The sequence below is a fragment of the Mus caroli genome, unplaced genomic scaffold, assembly GCF_978045245.1.
Source record: "Mus caroli unplaced genomic scaffold, Mus_caroli_1 scaffold_3, whole genome shotgun sequence".
Taxonomy (NCBI): Eukaryota; Metazoa; Chordata; class Mammalia; order Rodentia; family Muridae; genus Mus; species Mus caroli.
The window spans coordinates 112,175,896-112,181,830 of record NW_028227258.1 but is presented as its reverse complement, the minus strand read 5'-3'; the positions used below and the strand labels follow the sequence as shown (position 1 = coordinate 112,181,830).

Here is a 5,935-nt window from a genome sequence, read left to right as displayed (position 1 = left end):
TGCACCTATCTCCTGGAATAAAAAGGAGTACTGGGATCTATCACCAAGGGTTTTTTTTTATCTTTAATCATTTTTTTAACATTCCAGTCTTTATCCCCCTCCTGGTCATCTCTCGATGAGTTCTCATTCCATTCCCCGTCCCCCATTTCCAAGAGGATGTCCCCACTCCCACCTGCCAGACCTCCCAACTCCCTGGCATCTCAAGTGTCTGGAGGGGTAGGTAGATTGTCTCTCACTGAGGCCAGACCAGGCAATCCTCTGCTGTATATTTCAGATTTAGTTTTAAGAGACCCATCTCCTCCTTCCTCTGCTTCTTGCCTTCATGCTCCTATTCCTTGGGGCAACTGCCATCGGAGGGTCTTTTAGGACCACCCACCGTGCTGTTTTTGCTTCTTCCAAAAACTTGTACAAACCAAAAAGATATTCCTCAAACTGAACTGGTTCTTCTCAGCCTCTCTGTCTACAGTCTGAACCAGAAAACTCCTTATCAGGAACAAATCTGTTGGTCTTAATCCTGGTTTCGAAGTCATCACCATACATGTCCTTGTCCAGATTTCTACTGGGCCTGTAGACACACTGAGCCATATCTTTCCCACCTCTCCAGGTCAGATCATAAACATTGTAAATTTTATCTTCTCCACCTACAAATCCACTGTCCATATCCTTGGATTGGTTGAAGAGCCTTTGGTCATACTGAACTTCACTGGAAGTTAGAGAATTGGGCATACCAAGAGCAATGACTTCACTGATATCTCGATTTTCATTTCTCTGTAGTTTTGACCTCTTCTCAGGAGATGCTCTGGAAAGGTTACAGTCATGTTGCTTCTCTTTTTACCTGTTATGATGGATTTCGTCTCTTTCACGGGCCTCTCTGCCCTCATTTTCCACATGGGTTTTGATCTCAGCTCTCCTTTTTCTGGCTTTCTGGGCCATTTCTCTAAGCTTCTCTTTGTGTTTCTCCTTTTCTTTTTGAGCCATCTTTCTCTCTACTTGGGCTCACATTTCCACAGCTTCACCAGCCTTCTGGTCAGCAACGTATAGCGCTTCAGCCACTTTGGCAAAATTTTCATTTATGTGGACTGTCTGAGGTCCTCTTCAATCAGCAGCCAGCCTTTTATCAACTGGAATTGTATACCCCTTAGCGTTCTTCCAGTTGGAAATACAAGGAGGTATCTTCCACTCTTGCTGTTCCTTTATAGTCATCTTCCGACTAGGAGAGTGCATTACAGGTACAGGAGGAGATGGTGGTCCCCAGGGAATTTTCTTATTAATCTTGAATCTTGGAGGTTCCATTGGTCTTTCTGCATTTCTACCATCCAAATATCCCTCTGTTTAGCTCCAGAATTGAATGCTACTCCTTGCTGAGTTGGTGTATAGTGGGTATACTGAGCAGGAGCCAGCATGTCAGCTGCACTAACTGGCATGGCTGCAGCAACCTTCTGTGACACAGACTTCTCCAAGTCGACTTATCTTTTCTGTTATCTCTTTAATCGCCTCTTCATTGGACCTTTGCATGTCTGGGTCATCTGCAGTCATAACCTTCTTTGGAATCAAGTCAGTGTATTTGCCGTAAATGACCTTGTCTTTGGACTGCCCCTGTCGAGCTACTGCATGATATTTAATTTTCCCTTCATGATTCAACTGAATGGCTAGTGCATTTGACAGTTTTTTCTTTCACCCCATATCCAGAGGATACTAGGCCACATGGATTTCTGGGAAAGCACCTCCATCTCCAAAATCCTCTAATAGTCTCTGAATCCAGCCTTTCCTAGATGCGTATAGGTGAGGCTCCCTTCGAGAAGAGACCAGAGAAGTCTGCCATGATCTCTGTGATCTTGTCCATTCTTCAGCTTCAAGATGGTCCTGAGACAGCTGAGTAGACACAGATAAAAAAGCTGATGAGCGCCATCTTTTTCCGCTTGTGTATTCTTATTTAATGTAGTGCTTTGGGTCTATTTAAAATTATTGCAGAGTCAAGAAGCAGGAGCTTTCCATACTTCACAAATATTAGTTCTATGTAAATGATTCCATCAGGTGTATTTGTGTCTCTGACATAAAACCTGTGACATTCAGTCTACAAAAGAGATGTATTAATGTTGTAAAATATAATGAACATGAACCTGTATTGATTTTTTTAATCATATGAAGAGGCAGTTGTTTTATTTTTACAAAGTCACCTTTTTTCTGATTCTCCTCTTAGTGCAACCAAGAAAATGTACTAGAAAATATTAAATAAAAGAGTGATCACTTTTTTGTACATTATCTTCCTCTCATGTAAAAATCAATAATTTTCAACTCCAAAAGCTAGTAGCAAAATAGGACATTTTTTTTTCGATTCTTAGAAAGTCTTTATCTCTTTCTTCGGGTTCTCAAATCTAATGTATACAAAACTGAGACATGTGACTAATCTCCACTGTGTGCAAAGACTGTCTCTGATGTAAATTTACAGCAGATGCAACAGGAGTGTTTTTATTAGAAATAAAACAGGATAGATGTTCACAAAAGTCCCAATTCTCTTATTACATGTCAATTAACACACACACTCACAAATCAGTGTGAAATCAGCTAGCTAGGTGTTTAATAGGCACCTTTGTCCTACTTAAGTCACTCTTACCTGCCATGCCTGTCAGATGAGCAGCTGAAAAAAAAAAAACCCTTCAGAATCAATGAACATCATGAAGTTCTCAATGCTTTTATTTTTCATTTTATTAGATCCTGGTCACAAATGTTGTCCTTTGAGATATCAAACTGTTAATATATCTATCAGTAATTTTGTTGATAACGCTGTGTAAATCAAATGCAAATTATAGACAAAACCACCATAGTTCATTACACTTCTCTTCACTATGATAAAATACTTGACAAAAACCAAAGAAAGTATTTGTTTGGTCTCATGGTTTCAACGGTTTTAGTACACACAGTTGTTAGTATGTTTTCTTAGTCAGGGTTTCTATCCCTGGACAAAATATCATGACCAAGAAGCAGTTGGGGAGGAAAGGGTTTATTCAGCTTACACTTTCCACATTGCTGTTGATCAGCAAAGGATGTCAGGACTAGAACTCAAGCAGGTCAGAAAGCAGGAGCTGATACAGAGGCCATGGAGGGATGTTCCTTACTGGCTTGCTTCTCCTGACTTACTCATCTTGCTCTCTTATAGAACCAAGACTACCAGCCCAGACATGGCACCACCCATAAGGGGATCTCCCCTCTGGATCACTAATTGAGAAAATGCCTTACAGCTGGATCTTGTGGAGGCATTTCCCAACTGAAGCTCCTTTCTTTGTGATAACTCCAGCCTGTGTCAAGTTTGCACAAAACTAGCCAGTACAGATGTGTATGCTTGGATAAACCATCATAGCAGCAAGGACATACAGGGAAGTAATTGATCTCAGAGCAGACAGGGAATAGAGAAAAAGAAGAGATCAGAAGCAGGTACAACTTGAAGGCATGTCCTCAATCTCCTACTTCCTCCAGCTGGCTCCTCCTAAAGTCTCCAGAACCTCTTAAAAAGGAACCACAATCTAGGGAACGAGTTTTCAATGAGAGGGACATATTTGGTGAAACCATAACACCGTTTAACAGATGATATGGTCTGACCTTGTGATAGCTAGTGTAGAGTTTTAACTATTTCTTGAGACATGTGTGTCTACTAAGTCCTCATTGAGATTTCAATGGACTGTTTCATTTAAGCTGAAAAAAAAAAATCAGCATTACTACCAAAGGGCAGTGAAGTAATTCCAGTTCAGAAACTAATCACTAATACCTAGGCTCAACGCAGAAAGCCATTGACATTCAGCTTCTGTATAACTCTAAAGAAGCCATATTATTTGTAAGTTAAAGTGGTCAGTCAGATTAATTATAAATTTTATAAACCAAGTGTGTTGTAAAATGTTGAATGTCAGAGTGAAATAACTTTCTAGCACAAATGAACTTACAGAGCATTACAGTGGTAACCTAGGAGAGTGTGGTAAAGTGTTCTGCCTGTGTGTGTGTGTGTGTACACAAATGTGTGTTTGTGGTGCCCCAGGGATCAGAAGAAGGCACTGGGTACTCCCGAACTGGAATTATGATAGTTGTGGACATTCCAGCAGAACTTATTCCAGGTCATCTAAAAGCAACAAGTAGTCTTAACTCCTGTGCCATTGACCCAGCCATTCCTGCACATTTTGATAAACAGTTTTATCAATTACTGTGGAGAGCCGTACTGCAAGCAATTGCGAGCCGCAAGCAATCACCACTATAAGATGGCACTGGCCTCCGCTGTGCCTAACTAGTAAACAAGCCTTGTATGCAGGTGCAAGAGTGAACTCACTCCTAGTCACTGCCCATTCTCGGGGCATAATAGTGGGGTGATGGGCGATGAATCAGGAGCTGACACGCCATATCAGGTGCTGAAAAGCCATGGCTGAGGGCTATATAAGCGACTCCATTTTCTGGGGTCAGGGTCTTCCCTCTTGAAGAAGCAATAAAGCTTTTGCTGCAGAAGATTCCAGTTGTCCCAAGTGTGTTCTTGCCGGCGGGAACAAAAGCTCGGGATAAATTACCATTATCTTTTGTTTTTGTTAATATCTTTCACAAAGTGAAAAAATTCAAAACCATGTCAAGACATACTAATTTAAAATTTCCTTCCCAAAATATGAGTCCTAACTTCTAACTCCAGTCAGAATCCTTAGAGACCCAGTAAACCTCCATGAATATAGACAGATCATTCCAGACACATGGGCTTGCCAATCGTCACTCCAACAACCTCTGATACTTGGAAGACAATTCATGGGTGATGGTCAGTCTTTTCTTGCTCAATTCATTTTTAGTGAAGATCTTTATGTTCAACAGGTTTAGAAACTCTCAGTTGTTTGCAGGTACTATGTGTATTTGAAGTGCCACACTTCCACATTACAGGAAAAAGTTCAAGAGATGTGAGATTCTTTGTACTCAATATGTTTTTTATCTGCTCAAAGTCAGCAAGGCATAGAAATCTCATTAGCAAGCAGAAGAGGGAGGATGAGCTGAAGTGACTTTATGTGAAAAACTTTAAAAGAAAATAATCTATTACTGTATTTTCTCATTTATAAAATATGAATTTAGATATCTCTTGCTTTTCTTAAGTTTGGTAATTCAGGTCATTAAGTTTACCTGGGCTTCAAATCAATTCAAAATATTGACAAGCTAATACATGCAACACAACAGAACATAAATTTTTGGACATACATCATGCCTTTGTTTGGATTTTACTGCTGTGAGCAGAAACCATGACCAAGTCAACTCTTATAAGAACAACATTTATTTGGTCCTGGCTTACAGGTTCAGAGGTTCAGTCCATTTATTATCAAGGCAGGAGCATGGCAGCATACAGGCATATGTGGGTCTGGAGAACCTCTTGTTTTGAAGACAGCTACGAAAAGACTGGCTCCCAGGCAGCCAGGACGAAGGTATTAAGCCACAGCTACAGTGACACACTTAGTCCAACAAGGTGATACCTCCTAATAGTGCCACTCTCTGGGCTACATGTTATGAGTACCGAATAATTATGTGAGAAGTAAAAAGTAAGAGTTTTGGGTATAGCTCACTGGTAGAACACTAGTGCAGCATATACTAGATTCTGGGTCTTGATCTCCAACACTGAATAAAGAAATATTCCAGTAAAACTTTACATCAATCCCAAACTGCTCCAATCATTTAAAACAGTGCTGATCTAACATAAAAATCTTACCTTGTCAAAATTTAAATTCAATACTCTTTGTAGTCATAGCAACATGTAAAGCACATGTTGAAGAGCTGCTTCACACAATAGAACAAATTATTCAAAGCTGTATGTGTCTGATACAATGAAATAGCACCTGCACTAAAAAATGTAGGCAGTTATCTTCGGGACTGTGCCTTTGCATTGCTACAGTGCATGGATTTGGTATCGACTCAATTTTAAGTAAGGTGTGTG

The 5,935-nt window shown here is 40.2% G+C and overlaps 1 pseudogene; it reads right to left on the bottom strand.

Moving 5' to 3' along the window:
- Positions 1-282: 282 nt before the first annotated feature.
- Positions 283-2,621, bottom strand: LOC110291808 (SNW domain-containing protein 1 pseudogene; annotated as a pseudogene).
- Positions 2,622-5,935: the final 3,314 nt, after the last annotated feature.